This window comes from Narcine bancroftii, chromosome 9 (genome assembly GCF_036971445.1).
Source record: "Narcine bancroftii isolate sNarBan1 chromosome 9, sNarBan1.hap1, whole genome shotgun sequence".
Classification (NCBI taxonomy): Eukaryota; Metazoa; Chordata; class Chondrichthyes; order Torpediniformes; family Narcinidae; genus Narcine; species Narcine bancroftii.
The window spans coordinates 86,682,845-86,704,198 of NC_091477.1; the positions used below are offsets into that span (position 1 = coordinate 86,682,845).

Here is a 21,354-nt window from a genome sequence, read left to right on the forward strand (position 1 = left end):
CCATTGAGGACATCTACATGAGGCAGTATCTTACAAAAGCAGCTTCTAACCTCAAAGACCCCCACCACCAAGGCCACGCCCTCTTCACTCTGCAACCATCATGAAAAATGTACAGAAGCCTAAAGACGAGTACTGAACGAGCATTCTTCCCCACTGCCATCAGATTCCTGAATAATCAATGAACCAAAGACACTGCCTTACTTTTCGTGCACGATTATTTTTATTTTTATATTTGTTGTGATGTGGTTATAATATGAATGTTTGCTCCATGACGCTGCTGCAAAACACTAATTCGTGACTTGTTTATGACAATAAATTCTGATTCTAAATTGTTGTGACAGGCAAGAGCATCATTTAAATATTAAAGGTACCACATTACATTCTCCTCTGTGAAAGGTAAACATTGCTAAAATTATATTGGAATTAGAAAGGATCTAGTCTGGATAAGATCCATGTATTTCCACCATTTCTTGGCTAGTTTGCTTATTTTTTCTTTTTTGCTTCTATAAACACTAACCTAATTACATAATTTTGATCTGACACTAATTTTGCCTTGTCATATTAAGCATGAAGCTGCAATGAGCTTCTCATGAAAGCAATTAAGCAAAATAATGCTAGTTGTAGCCCTAGATTATATTCTATACATAGGGTTTGAGAAGCAACCTTTGGAACACATAGCAATGTTGAAGACTCCTCGAAGCAGAGAAATGATGTGTTTTCATTACTTGTTATGAAAACCGTGGAACCAGTCCCTGTTGTACATTAGAGAAGTTGCAAATTGACTTGTATCCTTTTGAAAATTGCTCAATTTAGCTTATATTTTGGAATCCTCTTATGGCAAAGAGAGTTTTAATATGTACGATACTTCCATGTATTAACTGAATACCAGATTCTTGCTTCAAAATACACATGTGATAGCAATTAGACTTTAGGTCCCCCATTTATTGGGGTTTTTTTGCCTTTTTTGGGGGGGTGGAAATAAAAGCAGTTTGTTAATATCAGATCACTTTGAGTGCATGTTCAGCCATAACAAGGTTTAATCCTGAATTCTGATATTTGATCCATTGGCAGATTAAACCATGTACCATAGGTCATCATTGTCTGTATGCCTTTGGCCTCTTGTTAGTTCATTATTCCATTGCAAAAGATTGGGATTTCAATATCTCAGTATGAAATTAGTAAATTCATCTTTTTCAAAACAATATTTCTTTATTTATCTAGGAATAAAATAATCGTCAAAGTCCTATTTCAATGCAATTATAAACTTATGACTCTTCCAGGGCAGCAAACATGTTTTTTTAAAAAAAAAAGTTCTGATTTTTAAAAAAAATATTCTGTTTCAGCTAAACTTTTAAATGATGAATTCTGTTCTTTGAACATATCAATATCAGTCACAAAGCTGCCTCAAATTGTCTATCCTAGCAGTGATTAATGGATGGCACTGGAGACAAAGGAAAAGAATGAGTGTTTGATTTATGAATGACCATGATATACAATACTGTTTTTATAAAAGCAAGAAGCAACCACCGGCACATATTTAAGGAATCGTGTGTACAAAGCGTTTAAATGTTGGAACTCTGTATGCATAACTAATCGATTCTCTTCATATCATTTAAAAGCTTCAAATGCTTATATAGCTGTCAGTTATTAACTGGACGCATGCATGCATGTGTAGGAATGTTAAAGCTGACAGACTGGATCCAGCAAGTCTTTTCACGGTGTAACTATATCTTGGGTGCCTAAGATTTTTAATTATCCAAAAACCATGTAATTTAGAATTTACAGTATTTCCCAGAACCATTAAATGGTACATGAATTAATGTCACTCAAAGAGTATGCAGTATTTCAAGTTAATTACATTATTTTACAAGAAATTCTATACTGTTAGCCCCTGCAGTTACTCCAGACGTGTGTATCGTACTCATTGAGGAACTTCTTACAATGTCTCGGACATGCACCCCCACTAGTCCATATCGCTTTTGATTTAATTCCACTTGACCGTGTGATGCGGGTTGGTCCTGACATTTGTAAAGCTGTAAGTGTGTATCATGGTTATTGGCCAAGCAGATGCTAAACTCCCGTTTGTCTCCCGTTTCAACCATTTCTGACAAGCGAAACCAACAGCATCTTAATAAGCGTTATTTCAGATTTCTTCTCAATGGCAGAAATCAACTCAGTTTCATCTGCTTCAAGAAGGTGACGTGGTTAGTTTTTTTTAAATTTAGGAAACATTCACAATGAAATCATAAGAATAGATGTCCTGTCAGAACAGCTCGGTCCAGATGGTTGAAAAGTCAAACTTAATAAAAAATAAATTAAAAATTCTGTATTTTAGTATCGAATGCAGCTTTTGTGTGTGGGGTAAACACACAATGGCACCGCAAAACACTGACATCTCTTCGCTGAGATCTCTTCTGACAGAGATGTGGTTTATCAACTTAACCTATCACAGATATACCACAAATATCTTCTTGAAGACTGGTGTTGGCTGGCTGGAGAAAATCTTTATTATGCATGTGATTATTAGAGTAGCACACACAGTACTGTAATTACTTTAGGGCCAGAACCACTGACAGAGTGTCTCTGTCAAAGTGACAATCATTTGCATATTTTCTTCAGGCATTCCTTCAGAATGGAAAATGACCTGCAGCTTCTTTCTGTGTGAATTCTATAATGAGTGATGAGGCCAATTTTGGACTGTAGACTGCTCCACAGATGGGGCAGGGAGTGTCCAAGGGCAAGGTGGGCAACTAGATTGAGAGGTGGTCCGGTCTTTCTGCCATGCACTTAGGGCCTCCTGGTGCTCCCATTTGGTAGACCAGAATGGTAGCATCCACAACTCTGAGTGATGCCATCTGGGGCTGTGGCATTTTATGCAAGGCTTTGAGGACCTCCTTAAATCTTTTTGTCTGTTTGTACCATAAGCCCTTCACTCAGAATAGAGGCTCTGTTTCAGGAATCTGATGTCGCTCACGTGGCTTTGAGACACCATGAACATTATACTTTCGGTGAACTTGGATTTTGCAGAGATAGCGCTGGTGTTATTTTCTTAGTGCACAGATATGCTTGTTTGAGTTATCCATGTGTCATAAGCATACAAGAGGAGAGTGACCACCGCTGTATAGTTGGCCATGTGCTTCATGCCAAATCAGTTTTAGATCTTCCAACACTTCGTTTCTTAACCGACCAGTGAGAGAATCTGAAGGAGCTGTGGTGGCATTTTGAAGCTGTGGAGATGGCTGTTGATAGAGCCTAATGTTTTGGTGAGACAACAGAAGCCATGTATTGGGGCTAATGTTACTCCATACATTTCACCTGAAGATGGTGCTTTGTGATGATCATGTTTACATGTGCTTCTAGATGGGTAGAACCCACATTGCAATTCAGAGAAACAGCTGTTTGCCCACAGGGGGGAGATGGTTGAAGAGGACCCTGGCAATGACTTTCCCTCTGGCTGACTGCAAGGAGATCCCTCTGTTGTTACCACAGTCAAATTTGTCTCCTTTCCTACAGATGGCTATAATTACAGCACACCTCAGATGTCCCCTAGTATAATCTCCCCTTCCCAGATGTGGTTAAGTTTCAGTCTCAAATCCACTATTTCATTGTATGCAAAAGCTAAACAGCAGAATAATAGGGTTCTTTCTGCATTCACTGCTTCTTGCATTCAGCTCTTTTCCAATTCTTGCATGTGATTGCGCATAAACCTCAATTGTTCCTTGCACCTGTAATAAAACAACAGCATTTAAATTAATACACTTTCTATTGAATCAAATTTCATTTCTGTCGATGGAGAATCCTGATAGCTAACAGTTTATCTAGCTTGTTTGAAGGGTCTAGGCTCCACTTCTAGTTGATCATGGTTTATGATCATGTTAGCTGAAATTCTTATTCAGCAATTTCTTGGTCCAAAGATGGCTTATTTTCACTGCAGCTCTGTGGATTCTGATGTAGCTAATGAGGCCAGCATGGGGCCATAGGGTTGACTATAGATGGGACATAGGATGAGTGGATCTCTTTTTCCTTTCATTTGTCGGCCTCTGACTGCTCACTACCAGTTATTCACTAAAATAAGTTGTGAATGAGATGCACTAGACCTCATTCCTGTCTGATTCCAAGTAAAATTTTTCCCAATGACAGAATTCCCCTTGCCCAAATATTGATGCTAGACTCCAATCAGATTGAATCTTCCCTATGATTATGCCAATTTGTGAATGACACATGACATCCTGTTCTTTTATTTCCCAATAGTGAGGTGAGTACTTTTTTTAAAAAAAAAACAGGACATCTTCCCTTTTCTCCTGAGTTATTAGTTATGGACACAATGACCAGCTGGATCCTGCCCAATGATTTCTAATACATTGCAACCAGTTTATGCTGTTCTTTAGCTTGGTACCCAGAAAGTAACATGCAAAAGAGGATCCTTCATAATTATCAACTCCCATAATTACCACAATAACTTTCTCTTCAGCTTTGATCATCTGGACATTCTCCTGCACCATTACCATGGTCCCCTTTGGAATATTAAAAGTGCATTCTGCTATTATAGTACTCTTCATCATTGTCTTTTTAGTTAGTTAATTTCACAGTTCATAAGTGTAGTATAGCTATAGTCTATCAACTTCTTGGGGGGGTTATCACTTTCTATCTCATTTGGGTTCATTTAAACCTTGATGATCATTCCACTATCATTTGGACATTACTCCTCTCTCCGAAATGTGACCTGGGTCTACCAAAAACTGCCCAGATCCTCTCTGCCTTCCTTGTAGGACCATAAGACCATGAGATGGAGTAGAATTAGGCTATTTGGCCCATTGTGTCTGCTTTGTGTTCTTGGTCTTCGCATGCTTTCCTCGATAACATTGCAGACCATTCTACTTAAAAAGTAACATCTGTCCTAGAAATTTTTTTTCTCTTTCAGGTAAATCTAATGTTCTACAAATGCAAGTTCACTTTGCAGTAAATGGAGAACAGCTGTTATTTACGCTACAATGTCAAATGAGTCGGCTCCCGGTTAAATAGTTTTGCCTTCAAGGATGGGTAACAATTGGCTTACTGAAAGCAAATATTTTGCATGGTCATCTTCAGTGTCCTTTGTTTTATAAAATTATTCAAAAGTTATGAAGCATCATGACTAAGTTGAGAACAAAGAGGCATTTCATTTCACTTTCCAATCAGAATTTATGTTAGGTGAGATGGCATAGCTATTATCTTATGAAATTGTCTCTTTCCTATGGTAATAACAAAAATATATATAGAAAAAAGTAAATGTATGTTAACAAATAGCTGTAAACAACCTATAAAAGAGACAAAAAAAATCCAAGATGCGTATATAAAACAAAAATTATTCTAATAATCTAACCCTTCCCTTGTGAAATTATGATTAAACACATGTTCCATTAATGCATAAAAGAAAGGGCAACCAAACTGTAAAATGGGATCCAATTCTGAAATTAACTAAGAATCACATTATAGTCTTGAAGATATTTTAGCAGAAAATGAATCTGAAACAATATTTTTTTCTCAGCAAAATACAACCCTGCAAAATCATGGTCACTTGAAAAAATAAAGATGCTTCTTTCTGAACCATCAAACTTTTAGGAATTGCTGTTGCAATAAACTAAAAGGTGTTCATTTTTTTTGGCCAGTTTACAGGAACATATTGGTAGTATTCTACCTGCAAGGTTATTACTCTGGGTTAGTTGCTTTTAAAAGATACCAGGTTTAGAAACTGCTTAATAGGCTACTCCAACCATTCCAAACATCTCCTTAATTAATTAATCATATTAAGGGAATGCTTGAGGGAAGGATCACATATAAAACCTTCCCTGAATACTTGACAACACCACAGGCAAAAAAATAATCTTTTGATTTAAAATGTATATACAGTTTATCCTGGCAATGTAATAATTGTGGTCATTAGATTGATGCATTCTTTCGGAATGAAGCAAGAAAATGTGAAAGTACTAGATCCTAATTGAATGTCACACCAACTTCACCATTAAACTAAGTGTTGAATAAAAACAATGTTATTACATGAACCGAATATGAACTATACGGAACATGTTCAGAAATTACTGTGCAGAAATTTTCTGAAATTCTAATTGTATACATGATGTAGAATAACCATAAAATTGCTTGCATTAATTAATCTTGACCACTCCAAGTTGCTTGTAAGCACTACACTTTTACAGCCCGAAAGATCACATAATTGCAATTTGTGCATTTTCTTTTGACCATTAAATATTTATTTTGGATTAACTCGTGCCAATAGTCCATTTTTATTACATTTGATGAGTTCACCATCAAAAAGAAATTCAGAGTGAAGAAGCCATTACTGAATCCCAGCTAGCCTCTCCTATGGATATGAAGTTATGCAATACATAAATGTCTGTCTGATAGACTCATTATCAACCTTTATCGTAGTCTCTCTTTAGAGCAGCTGCATGCAGACTGAACTGTATGACTTTAAGTCAGACATTCATATTTATTCCAGGAACATGAGATGTGAAGCTTTAGTTTAACATTCTTGATTAATCAAAAGCTTTATGTGGAATATGAGAAACACACTCCATGAAATTCTGCTCCCTGTGGGGAAAACTATCCTATTGGTTTCATTATTCAAAAACTTACTTTACAGCTCATAAACATGGTCAACTGTCATGTACTAGAATAATTCAGAAACTTCATTTATATAATTAAATGATTGTTATTATTTATTAGGACTGTAATTAAATCACATGATTTTTAACACAGAGTTTATTTGTCTGTGGTTCAAGAGGAAAATATTTGTCTGAAGCATGGCAAGCAGAACTGTGCTCTTGATATAACCATTGCTATACCCAATCCATTAAGTATATAAGATTTAAAAATTTTTTGGACATGCAGCACGATAACTGGCCATTTTGGCCCACAAGTTCGTGCGTCCTAATTTACACCCCATTAACTTACACCCCCGGTACATTTTGCAAGATCTAGGGCAGAAGTAGGCCATTCAGCCTATTGAGTCTGTTCTGCCATTCAAATCGTAGCTAATGTATTTTTTTCTCTCTCAACCCCATTCTGCCGCCTTCTCCCCATAGCCTTTAACACTTGTACTAATCAAGAAACTATCAATATAGCCAGTGACTTGACCTCCACAGCTGTCTGGCAATGAATTCCACAGATTCACCTCCCTGTAGCTGAAGAAATGTCTCCTCATCTCTTTTCTAAAGGGATATGCTTTATTCTGAGGCTGTGCTCTCTGGTCCTAGAGTCTCCTATGATTGGAAACCTCTTCTCCAGTTCCATTCCACTCAGCCTTATCATTATTCAGTCATCACCACTGGCATCAAAGGTGAAGATTAGAGGCATTTCCATTCTAATTAATCAAAGCATCCCATTTTTATGACAGTATTTTAGATAAACGGGGTCAATTTATTATTCTCACTGGTAAATTATATAACAAAATGGTTGTACTGGCCAGTGTTTATGCACCAAACACAGATGAACCTGCATTATTTGAGTATTTTTTTCAGCTTTACCAGATTTAAATCTGTATTCATTGATTGAGAGGGCAATTGTAACTGTTGTTTAGATGCCAGATTAGATAGATCTACTGCTCTTTTTAAATTGGCAACTTTAATTCATTCTTTTCAATCAAATTTTGGCGTTTCAAATGTACGATGATTTTTAAAATCCTAATAATAGAGAATACTCATTTTTTTTTCCAAATATATGCTGTTCTTATTCTAGAATTGATTATTTTTATTAGATAATCAACTGATTACTTTGACTAAAGCTTGTGATTACCAAGCAATAGCTATTTCTAATCATACTCTTGTTGTACTATCCTTGATTTTCTTTTTCCTGATATCCCTGCCTTTAAAAGACAATGGAGATTTAATACTTTTCTACTTGAAATTTTTTGAACAAATACAATTTTTTAAAATTACCAACTCCTCCCCATCAATATCTAATTTGATTGTTTGTGATAATATGAAAGCTTCTTTGAGGGGACAAATTATTTCTTATGCAGTTAATATTAGCAAAAATGCTAAGAAAGACTGGAACTGATAAGTCAGATTAAACAAATTGATAAATTATTTATTTGCTCAAAACAAAAATCTGGATCTATACAAAAAACATGTCAAACTCAAAATGAAGTTTGATCTTCTTCCTACATATCCTATAGAACAGCAATTGTTGAAAATCAAGAATCATTTCTACTTGCTGGTCAATTGAAAAGCATTGCTGTGAGAAAGCAAATTAATAAGATTTAGATGAGAGATGGTACGATGACAACAGAGCAATCTAAAATTGATAAGACTTTCCGAAGTTGATTCCATATACTTAGTCTAGTCCTCATTTTCTGATTGTGAATCAGTTTAGAAAAAGATAATGGTAAAATGGAACCTAAAATTGCCAACAATTAGGTTTTCCTAGAAAAATTCAATTTCATTTCTATCCAAGTAGGGTGACTAAAGTAAAAGTAAACTACATTTATTAATTGCCCAGTAATAAAATTGAAAGTTTGGCTGTGAAAGTCCTCCATTCCTTACATTTTCTGAAGATGGGTTTTATTTTGTCGTGGTTGTTTTCTCTGCCATATACATGAAATAAACAAATCTAATGAGTCACGAAATGATTTGGGAATAAAAATTGGTAAAGCTTGAAAAAAGATATAGAAATTTAGGTAAAATATTCATTTTAATTAAATTAATACATACAATCATTGTTTTTTTTTTTTGTTTTTTTTTATATAAATTTTTTTATTTTTCACACCATAAATCACATTAGCCATGATATACACTATTTCTTTTCACACATATACAGTGACTTTTTCTCCCCCCCCCCTTTCCTCCCAAACCACCCCCCCACCCCCCCCTCTCATCCATTTTAGGTATACAATCTAGGTTGCATTAATCCAGTCAGGCAATGTTGTCATTCAACAAAATTACACCAGAAATTCTACTGAGTCCATTCTTTTCTTTCCTTCTCCTTCCATCAACTTAGGTAATGTTTGTCCCCGGTAGGTTTTCGCTATTGTATTTAATGTAAGGCTCCTATACTTGTTCGAATATTTCAATATTATTTCTTAACCAATATGTTATTTTTTTCTAATGGAATACATTTATTCATTTAAATTTGGTAGTTTCTTCCTTTTAATTTGGTTATGTATTCCATTAATATTTAAAGACATATAGTTCAGCGTAGCCCTTTTATATTTTGTTTATCTTCTCTTTCCGTTTTTCCATCATTACCTTTCCTCCTTTTCCATTTCTGTTTTCTTATTTTCAACTCTTTATAAGACAACATTCCTACAACATCTAACATTTTCCTTATTCTCCTATTTCTATCTTATTTATCCCCAATCTCCCCTTCACCTCCTGAGTTGTCCTTTATCCCTTGTCGGACAACCACATCTCCCCTCTCCATTTGGATTTGCGAATCCACTCGCAAGCGTCAGCTGATTGTGCAGTGACCGCTATTTCCCCCCACCCCGCCTCCCCCAGAAAAGATTTCACTTTTCATATGTCACAAAGGTCCCTCTTTTAATTCCCTCCTTATTCTCTCTATTCCATTACCTTCCCTTATTAATTCTTGTCTATACTATCTATATTTTCCTCTAAGTACAGATACATTCATGTATGCTCATTGTCTCTATTCACTCTTATACCTCTTTACCTGCATACATATCAATCGTGATCATTTTTACTCTCATTACCCGTCTTCATCCCTCAGTCTATTTTTGTCTTTACCCACATACATATCAGTCGTGATCATTTTAACTCTCATTACCCGTCTTCCTCCCTCAGTCTATTTTTGTAATTGTTCTGCAAATTTTCGTGCTTCTTCTGGATCCGAGAATAGTCTGTTTTGCTGTCCTGGAATAAATATTTTCAATACCGCTGGATGCTTTAGTATAAATTTATACCCTTTCTTCCATAAAATCGCCTTTGCTGTATTGAACTCTTTTCTCTTCTTTAGGAGTTCAAAACTTATATCTGGATAAATGAAGATTTTTTGCCCTTTATACTCCAGTGGTTTGTTGCCCTCTCTTACTTTTTCCATTGTCTTCTCCAGTACCTTTTCTCTTGTAGTATATCTTAGGAATTTTACTACAATAGATCTTGGTTTTTGTTGTGGTTGTGGTTTAGAGGCCAATACTCTATGTGCCCTTTCTATTTCCATTTCATGCTGTAGTTCTGGACATCCTAGGGTCTTAGGGATCCACTCTTTTATAAACTCCCTCATATTCTTGCCTTCTTCATCTTCCTTAAGGCCCACTATCTTTATGTTATTTCTTCTGTTATGGTTTTCCATTGTATCTATTTTTTGAGCTAGTAGTTCTTGTGTCTCTTTAGTTTTTTTATTAGATTTCTCCAATTTCTTTTTTAAGTCTTCTACCTCCATTTCTGCTGCTACTGCCCGCTCTTCCATCTTGTCCATTTTTTTTCCCATTTCTGTTAAGGTCATCTCCATTTTAATTATTTTCTCCTCTGTGTTGTTTATTCTTTTTCTTAAATCCTTAAATTCCTGTGTTTGCCATTCTTTAAATGATTCCATGTATCCTCTAATAAGAGCAAGTATATCCTTTACCTTGCCTCTCTTTTCTTCTTCTATTTCACCATACTCTTCCTCTTCTTCTTCCTCTGGGTTGACCATCTGTTGTTTCTTTGTTGCCCTTTCCTCCTCTTCTATCTTGTTTCTATTGTCTTCTGTGGTCTCTTCTTGCTGCAGGTGTTCTGCAGCTGTCGTTGCCGGCTGTGGAGATCGACTCCCCAGCTGGTCCCCCCTCCCGTCGGTGTGTTATTTTTCATTCGCATCGCGCATGCGCGAAACTTCGCGCATGCGCGGTTGCGCACTTTTGTTTGGCTCTGCGAGCCATTTTTGTAGTCCATTATTTACCGACCTGAGGGAGCGGGTTTCTCTCTCCGCAGCGGGCCTCTTCGGACAGGTAAGGCCTTCACCTTTTTCCTCCTTTGTCTTCTCTTCCTCTCTTCTTACCGTTGCTTTCGACTTTTCTTTTTTTGTCGCCATCTTCTTTCCACCTTTATACTCACTTTTCTGTAACTTTTATTTCTGTGCCTTTGTGTTTTCTCTTGTTTTTCCCGACTTTTCTGGAGAGGGCTGGAGTTCACCGTCCGGCCACTACTCCATCACGTGACTCCTCCCCATACAATCATTGTTATTGAAAGTGGAGACCATCCAGAGAGAGAGAGTCTTTAATCTGATTAAATAATGCTTTTAATAATTTTTTTTGTAATTATAATTCCAAAATATTGGAATTGGTCCTCAACTATCTTGCATGGAAAGTTTGAATACATAGAATTAGGCCCCTTTAAAGGTAACAGTTCACTTTTATATAAATTTACTTCATAACCTGAAAATTGTCTATATAGGACAAACATGTTTAATATATTAGGTATGGAAATTTCTGGATTTGAAATAAACAGCAATAAATCATCTACATAAAGAGATACCTTATGTTCAGTTCCAGGTCTGGTTATTCCCTTAAATTCTCTACACTGTTGTAGAGCAGCCGCTAGAGGTTTTAACAACTATGTCAAAAAGTAAGGAATTTAGTGGACATCCTTGATGTGTTCCCCTATATATCCTAAATATTTTTGATTGTTGTAAAGTAGTATGAATATTTAAGGAATAGTATAGATCAGGTATTAAAAATTACAAAGATTTATTTATCCATAAGAATTTTGCTTCTTTTGAACAATTGTCAGTTAATTTAAGATTTCCAATAGATATTTTTATTGATATTTGCAAGCTAGACATTTTGTCCAATCTCAGCTACAAGATTTTCCTCAAATTGCTGACTCAAACATTCTTGATATATTTTTGATTTGCAGTTTGTTTGCAGTGGGTTAATATCACATATTTATAATAATTTATTGGATTTAAGACTAACCTGAATGGTTAAGTTTATATATTTTTTTAAAAATTGGGAACAGGATTTTAATATAACCTTCTCAGATGAGGACTGGCATTTCACTGTTAGCTTGATTAATGATTTGTCATTTTGTGCTCGACTTTATTTATTACAATTTAAAGTGGTACACAGAATACACAAGTCTAAACTTAAATTCTCATTTTTATGCACATATTGATCCATTATATGAAAGGTGTAAAATTTTTAGAGGCCTCACTAATCCCCATGTTTTGGGAATGTTCCAAATTAGGATTATTTTTGGAAAACATTTTTCAGTCTTTATCAGCGATTTTTAAGACTAAAATAAACCCATGCCCTTTAATTGCCATGTTTGACTTTATTCGCGAACTGACTATATTTTTCTCTATATCTCAAGAGAAGGTTTTGGCTTTTAGCCAGGCAAGGGTTTCAATGGAGTGGAACGATGAACTTCCACTGACTCATGGGCAGTGGCTATATGATGAAATGGTACATTTAAGCTTGGAAGTAAATGGATATAATATCAAAACAATAAGTTCCAGTTTGAAAAGACATGGGGTCTATTCATAGAATAGTATCATGGTTGGCAATTTTAGGCTGTTGAGCTGCTCCGGCGATGCTCCATCTGGCTTCTGGAGGTAGCGATCCGATAGTTATGTTGTTTTCTTTTTTCTCTTTTTTTTAATATATAAGTGACCTTGATTAGAGGGAGGGGTTAGGTTAGAGTTTAGTTTTTAGTTGTTGTTTTTCTTTGTTTCATAATAAGTTGATTAATTGGAGTTTATAAATGATGGTGCTAGACTACAATATTAATTGATATTGTCCCAAGTTATGAGCAGATTGCTTATAAAGCAATTCATGTGATTTTTTTTTTCAATTTTAATCTTAATATTAATTAAAAATTGATAACAAAATGGGAAACTGTTAACTAGACCATTTTTACCAGTTAGTATTAGAATTTTAGCTTAGCCTTTTTGCTAATATTAACTGTATACCAGTAAGTATACATTTTTATATTACTTTGTAACGCTAATGCAACATGTATATGAGATTATTTTATTGAACTCACTCAAAAATATTTTTTAAATAAATAAATCCCCACTGGCCCACAATGCCCCTCCCCACACCCCCGAATCCTTCTAGAACTATCAAATTGTGTCCCAATAGTAAAATATCTTGAAGAACAGAAACCTTTGGCACACATGCAGAAAAAAAATGATAGTAATCGTTTCTTTTTCTTTCTCCCTCTTCAATAGACCAGATTATGTTAAGTGGTTACTTTGATGAGGGCAAAGTTGAAAATGGACCACAATAACATGAGAACCAGTAAGACGATCACACATGCATGCAGAGGATTCAGCAAATTAGTGAGCAATGGAAAATAGCCAAACCACAGAATCTCAAAAGGACTTGCTGGATTTTAAAAACAGTAGAGAATGCAATTTGACACGACGTAGTTCCTGCACTCAGTGACTGCTTGAGCCAATATCATGTTTCTCGAGAAGAACGCATACAAATTTGAGCTGGCAATCATTATCCTGATTAATGACCCACTGAACTGATCTGCTGGTCCTAGTGGTGCACTAGCATACCTGACTCTGCACACCTCAGTCTGAATACTAAAGCAATCGGGGAACATGATGATAAGTCAGAAAATGTCAACTGAGAAGTGGACCTCAACCTACTTTGCCATTCCAAGATGTTTAGGTTGATCTATAAACTCTCTCCATTTACCTGTCAATCTTGATAACACTTTGTATGCCAAGTTAACAAAAATCTATCACTCTAACATTTACAATTAAAATTAACCTGAAGTTAGATTTCCTTCAAATTTCCACACTTAGAAATAAGGTGCTGAGGCGAAGGTCTGCAGAATTGTTTGATATGATGGAGCAGGCATGTGAGTCAGAATAGCCCGCAGCCATTCTTACTTTAATAATAAGAAATGCTCCAGTGGACTAACTGAGACATTTCAGTCTGAAGGCCCTAAATTCCAATTGTTAATATTAAGAGAATCTGCACAATTAATTATACTTTAGGAGTAGAGCTCTGTATTGTATAGCTATGATGTACAAATATGCTAAAAGTCACCAATTTAAAGCCGAACCTTGCACCATTATAAAATAAGTACATTGAACTGAGTAGGCATTTTTGCTGAGACATATTGGAAGGCAAATAACCCAAGGGCAAAATGAACCACACATGAAAACCTATCGAGGTACACGACGATCAGGTGCACGTATTGGCCAGTCAGGAGCATTCAAATAAATTTGAGCCCATCTCTTAAATGAGCTGTATATTTAATTTTGACAGCTGGAGAAATAAACCAGAGAGAAAACCCATAGGTTGACTATTTTAATCTACCAAATAGTGGATTGATTCCCTTTTTAAAAAAAAATGGAAATTTTCCTCATAGAATTTGAGACCTTAAATGTGTTAATATTTACCTGCTCAGTCAGAAATTTAAATTTCTTCCAACATTTTGGCCTTACTTTTGTTTTTATCTCAACTAATCATGAAATACTGAAAATTCCAAATAGAACCTGTGAGAGACACATATGGTGGAATACAAATAAAAGAGATACATTAAAGGAAGGCAGACTGTTCAAGAAGTAAAAGATTTACATTTATAAAGTTATATAGCACCGAATCAGGCCCTTTGGCCCACCACGGTTCCCATGTTACTTGTCTACATTAATTCCACTTACCCACATTAGATCTGTAGCCTTCAATGTCTTAGCACTTCTTGTCTTTTTAGCAGTGGATATGCAGGACAGTATTTGCTGTTCAATTTTAGCCAGCAACCTTTCAGTTATGACCATGCTTGCAACAAAATGACTTGGCAATTTACAACTGTTTGTTTCTCCAGCTCTAATTCTATAATATATCTTACAAATAAGCATTTACAGCCCGTATAATTGCTTCTTAAATAATAATCAGTTCCTTAGAAGTTCCAAAAGTTGTATTTTTTTTCCCAAAAATTTAGCCTCCATGGTTTAAAATCCAATTTATGGCATGTGCCAATGTAAATTAGGTAGATATAAATTAAACACATTACTAAACAACAGCCTTCCATCTGCACTATTCAAACTGACCTTGGAAAGTTTTACTAATCCACACGGATTGTGGATAGTAAGATAATACATTTCCAATAAACTTGACTTTGCAATGACTGAGAAAGGAATGTTGCAGGAGCCAAACATGTATACCTTAAAAGGAGTTTGATATTGCGTAAATAAATAAGTAAAAGCTTCACAAATATTTCAAAATAAGTAACTGAAACCCATATGATCATTATTCTGATTACTTTGATTAGCAGGACTGCAAATTCATTAAAGTTAACTGTGCTTACAATAAAAACAGAAAATTCTGGAAATACTCAGATGGTCAGGCTGCATCTATATAGAGGGAGATCAAAGTCATATCAATGACTTTGCTTCAGGCCAGTGCCATAACCTCTAGTACCAAAGAAATTCCATATCTATTGTAATTTGTCTTGTATGGAATTGAATCCATTTATTATATATAAAAAAAAACTGTACCAGTTGATACGTCCTGTTTCAAAATCTAATTGGTTAAACTTTGTGTCCCAGAAATTGGTGGAAGTTACTAAATTCAGGTGAAAATATAGCAATTACTTATTTTCATGGCAGCTTTAACACAATACCATCTTTAAGGCATTTCACTGGAGTATTATCAAATAAAAATTAGCACAAGTGTACAAGCATTCATTAAGGCAGATGGCCAAAAGTTCTGTCAGAAATTGGTTTCAAACAAATTACCTATTATTTTCATTAATATTTTCTATAAAGGCAGAAATAAAAATGGCATCTGCAGAATATTTCAGGCCCACGATCCTATAGGAAAGAGAGAAACAAATTAGTTTTCAGTTGGAAAGAGAAGGTGTGGAATGTACAGAACAAAGGGAACGTCTCTGCTAGGGCTAATAGGTGCAGTGACAAGCACTCTAAACTTCTTTGTCTGTTTAAACTATTGTTTATCAAACTTGTATATGGCCTTATTTTAAAAAATGCAGGTTGATACAGAAAGGAGACAATGGAAATGGGATGATGAATCAAGTTGACAGGTGACTGGAAGTTCAAAGACACTCCTGTGGAGTGAATTTTGGTCTTCACAAAATTACCACCCAGTTTGTGTTTGGTTTATCATTGCAGGGAAGTCTTTATTGCGAACACTGAGAACACTATTTTGGATTGGAAGGAGAATAAAATTAAATTGTTGTTTAATATGGGAGGATTATTCAGGTCCCGAGATAGTGAGGAGGGAAGAAGTGAAATGACTGGTATCTCGTCCCCGACAGTTGTAATGGAAGACAGAGCAGTTGGTGGGGTAGGAAGTGTGGCCAAGAGGTCATTGTGGCGAATGTCTGCCAAGCTGCCTGTCTCCCCTCTGGCGAGCCTTGCTGTACTAACATTGGCTGTGCACTATCTCTACTGTTAAGGACACTCCCCTTGGGTATAACTGTGTATGCACCTATTGTCTTTCATTATTGTACCATGAGTTTCTGCTAATAAAAGCCATGATTATTGTTTGACCACCTCGTCTTTGTCTACTTCATCAACTGGCACTTCAATTTTATTAGCAGAAATGGATGCAGTATTCAAGCCAGAGTGGCTGATAATCAACCAGTCTTCCCCAAGGGCCTGAGAAATTTTCAACCACTGGATTGCTTGTTTTGATTACTACATGGCTCAAAATAACGTGGTCGATGAGGTGATACAGTGGGGCCACCTGAACTCTCTGTTGGGTGAGGTCCCTTTCACCATAATACAAGGAGCTACCACTCTGGCTATATCCCAGGAGCATCTGACTGCTTACTATGCAGGGCCACGGAATGTGGTGCTTGCTCGACACCAGTTGCTGACTAGATGCCAGAAACCCAGGGAAAGTGATGTTGCCTATGTACTAGCCCTTGACTCGCTGACAAACGAATGTGATGTCAGGGCAGTCAATGTGCAACAACACCACAATGCCTTGAAGCTGGATGCTTTTGTCAATGGGATTGACTCCAGTTACATCCGACAGAGGCTGCTGGAGACTGATCCCTTAACCTACGACTGGGCAGTCACTCTAGCTAAAACACTGAGAAGTGCCATGCAGTCCAGTGAAATGCTAGAAAGCAAAAAGGAAACATCCAGGAGTGTTGGAACCCCAAAGGAAAGAAAAGGGCAAACTCCTGAAAAATGCTACTTCTGTGATAAGAGCTGGCACTCCAGACAGAAGTGCTCGGCTCAACTTGCTACCTGCAGCTATTGTGGGAAACTCGGCCACTTCGCTAAAGCATGAGGGGCGAAAATTACTCCCACTGATAAGAAGAAGAGGAGAAGCACCAAGAAAATGTGTCCTGGAGCAGCAGGAATGGAAGACAACTGTGAAAAGGGGGAATCTTCAGACAAGCAGGCTGAATCGACTTCAAGTGACGGCAAGGTGAGATCCCCTGTGATAGCTCAATTGACTGTAAAGCTTGGGGAATGTTATGGACTAGAATGTTTGACTATGAAGGGGGAGGTGAATGGTGAGGCTCTTGATTGTCTAATAGACTCAGGGAAGTACTGACAGTTACATCCACGAGAGAATTGCCAGAGCCTTAAATTTGCGGAGATATCCAGCAAACCGAAAGATATCGATGGCTTGTAGTGAACTTACAAAAACTGTACGACAAATGTAAAGTTACTTTAAATTCGCAGGGACATTTCCTGGCTGATGTGTGGCTCTTTATTATGCTGAAGCTCTGCGCCCCTGTGTTACTGGGGTTAGATATTCAATCTCAGATGAACAGTGTAGTGTTAAATTTCGGTGGGCCACTACCCACACTTACCATCCCCCCGCACTAGTTACTGCAGTCTGTCTGCATTAAAGATCAAAGCTCTTTCCCTTTTCAGTGATTTATCCCTTGAGTGTCAGCCGATTGCCACTAAGAGCCGTTCTTACAGCAAATAGGATCGTGAATTTATCAAAGCGGAGACCCAGAGACTGCTTAAAGAGGGAGTAATTGAACCTAGTAAGAGTCAGTGGCGGGCCCAAGTGGAAGTCATGAAAAATCACACTGAGACGACTGGCTATTGACTACAGCCAGATAATCAACCGTTACACGAACCTGGATGCCTACCCCCTGCCACGCATCAGTGAAATGATTAATCAGATAACACAATACAAAGTATACTCAACTATCGTCCTCAAAGCAGATTACCACCAAATCTCCATTAAGAAAAGGGAATGGTCCTATACAGCTTTTGAGGCTGATGGGGGGGGGGGGGGGGTTATACCAGTTTAAAAGGGTACCTTTTGGGATCACTAATGGTGTGTCCATGTTTCAGAGGGAAATGGATAATTTGTTAGGACGTATGAGTTACAGGGTACGTTTCCCTATCTGGATAATGTCACTATCTGTGGGAAAATACAGGCTGAGCACGACAACAACTTAAAGAAATTTTTAGCAACAGCTAAAGAACTCAACCTTACATTTAAAGAGGGCAAATGTGTGTTCAATGTGACAGAGCTACCCATTCTGGGCTACATTGTCCGCAAGGGTAAAATCCGCCCCAACCCAGAAAGAATGGCCCCCCCCTTAAGAACTTACCACCCCCAGATTCGCAAAAGCCCTTAAAAGGTGTATGGAATTCTTTTCCTACTACTGCAAATGGGTTCGGGACTACGCCACGAAGGCACGCCTTCTGTTTGACACTAAATCTTTTCCTCTCTCTCCAATGGCCTTGAAGGCTTTTGAGAGAATTAAAGTTGATATTGCCAAAGCTGCACTCTCGTCTATTCACGAGGATGTCCCATTCCAAGTGGAAACTGATACCTCAGATTGTGCCTTGGCAGGAACCCTTAATCAAAAGGGCAGACCTGTGGCATTCTTCTCCCGCACTTTACACGGACCTGAACTTAAACATCCTGCCATTGAAAAAGAAGCTCAGGCTATTATTGAAGCTGTTCGCTACTGGAGACACTTTCTAGCTGGCAAAAAATTTACTCTTGTCACTGATTAGAAATCTGTAGCCTACATGTTCAGTACTAAACACAAAAATAAAATCAAGAACAATAAGATGGCACGCTGGAGAATTGAACTCTCAACTTATAATTACGAGATCCAGTACAGACCAGGCAGGTTAAATGATCCCTCTGACACATTGTCACGATCTGCTGCTGGTGCTCAGCTGGAGGGGCTAAAAGAGATCCATAGCAGACTGCGCCACCCAGGAGTCACAAGATTCTTCCACTACATAAGGGCTAACAATCTTCCTTACTCTGGTCTTCTTCTTTGGCTTGGCTTCGCGGACGAAGATTTATGGAGGGGGTAAAAAGTCCACGTCAGCTGCAGGCTCGTTTGTGGCTGACAAGTCCGATGCGGGACAGGCAGACACGATTGCAGCGGTTGCAAGGGAAAATTGGTTGGTTGGGGTTGGGTGTTGGGTTTTTCCTCCTTTGCCTTTTGTCAGTGAGGTGGGCTCTGCGGTCTTCTTCAAAGGAGGTTGCTGCCCGCCAAACTGTGAGGCGCCAAGATGCACGGTTTGAGGTGTTATCAGCCCACTGGCGGTGGTCAATGTGGCAGGCACCAAGAGATTTCTTTAGGCAGTCCTTGTACCTTTTCTTTGGTGCACCTCTGTCACGGTGGCCAGTGGAGAGCTCGCCATATAACACGATCTTGGGAAGGCGATGGTCCTCCATTCTGGAGACGTGATCCACCCAGCGCAGCTGGATCTTCAGCAGCGTGGACTCGATGCTGTCGACCTCTGCCATCTCGAGTACTTCGACGTTAGGGGTGTAAGCGCTCCAATGGATGTTGAGGATGGAGCGGAGACAACGCTGGTGGAAGCGTTCTAGGAGCCGTAGGTGGTGCCGGTAGAGGACCCGTGATTCGGAGCCGAACAGGAGTGTGGGTATGACAACGGCTCTGTATACGCTTATCTTTGTGAGGTTTTTCAGTTGGTTGTTTTTCCAGACTCTTTTGTGTAGTCTTCCAAAGGCGCTATTTGCCTTGGCGAGTCTGTTGTCTATCTCATTGTCGATCCTTGCATCTGATGAAATGGTGCAGCTGAGATAGGTAAACTGGTTGACCGTTTTGAGTTTTGTGTGCTCGATGGAGATGTGGGGGGGCTGGTAGTCATGGTGGGGAGCTGGCTGATGGAGGACCTCAGTTTTCTTCAGGCTGACTTCCAGGCCAAACATTTTGGCCTGGAAGTCTTACTCTGGTAGAAGTCAGGAAACTGACTAAAAACTGTCCCATTTGCACAGAATGCAAACTGCAATACTTCAAGGCTCCGGAGGCCTCTCTCATCAAGGCAACCCAACCTTTTGAGAGGATTAGCTTAGATTTTAAAGGACCATTACCTTCCAACAACAAAAATGTATATTTCCTTACTGTAATTGACAAATATTCCAGGTTTCCCTTTGCGATGCCCTGACATCTTGTCGGTGTCTGTCATTAAGTCACTTGACAGAAGTTTCAGCATTTTTGGTTTTCCCAATTACATTCATACCGATAGGGACTCAGCATTCATGAGCGCTGAACTGCGGCGTGCCCTGCTACAGAAGGGGATTGCCACCAGCAGTACCACAAGTTACAACCCGCAGGGCGATGGGCAGGTTGAAAGGGCTAATGCTACAGTCTGGAAGACTGTTAATCTTGCTTTAAAAACACACGGTTACCCTGTTACCCGGTGGCAGGAGGTGCTGTCTGAGGTGCTACATTCTATTCGGTCATTATTGTGTATTGCAACAAATCAAACACCTCATGAATGTATGTTCACCTTTCCAAGGAAATCAGGAACTGTGATGGACTGGCCAGCCTCTTTATCTGAGCCTGGAACCGTGCTGCTGAAGAGCCATCCTCTGGCGCGTAAAATAGACCCCCTAGTCCAACCAGTTCAGCTACTGCATACCAACCACAACTAGGCTCATGTTAAATTCCCAGACGGGAGTACTGACACTGTACCCCTAAGAGAACTGGCCTCGCCTGGTTCGCCCCCTTCCTCACACCCCAACTCGGAGTGAGCCTAAGAGATTGGGTTCACCCCCCCCCCCCCCCCCCCAGCCTGTGACCCCTAGTAAGCTTTTAGATGGCCATGCTGAGGCTCCACTGCCTCACGCTGGCCATTCTGGAGCGGGTCCAGAAGTCAGTCCTTCCCACACTACAGACCCAGGAACTGTACCAGTTCCCAAGGTTGCAAAGGAGCCACCTGTTTTGAGAAGAAGCACCAGAATTCGTAAACAACCTGATAGGCTGACATATTCATAAAACATCTCATTATATTTCGATTGGTTGCTAGATACTGGTGTATTTTGGCTGTTAGAGTATTCTCAATGCCAAACATGGTATCCATGTATTGCTTGCTTCAGTCTTTCCTAGCAGCTGTCCTTTTGATTTTAACCCTTCTTCTGCCGGGGGGAGACTGTGGCGAATGTCTGCCAAGCTGCCTGTCTCC

At 38.3% G+C, this 21,354-nt stretch overlaps 1 protein-coding gene across 8 annotated transcripts in view; it reads right to left on the reverse strand.

Annotated features, from left to right (window-relative positions):
- Positions 1-1,341: 1,341 nt before the first annotated feature.
- The window catches only part of LOC138742394 (RING finger protein 228), a 30,004-nt gene continuing 9,991 nt past the window's right edge, over positions 1,342-21,354 (reverse strand). For 2 of the 8 annotated variants that reach the window (XR_011344131.1, XR_011344135.1), the window contains exons 2-3: positions 15,688-15,762; positions 1,466-3,725 (exon numbers count right to left, since the gene is read on the reverse strand). The gene's annotated coding sequence lies outside the window, so the exon portion shown is untranslated. Of the gene's footprint in view, positions 3,726-14,352; positions 14,449-15,687; positions 15,763-21,354 lie in introns of all 8 variants that reach the window. The other 6 variants (XR_011344134.1, XR_011344130.1, XM_069896708.1 and 3 more) reach the window with 5 other exon arrangements.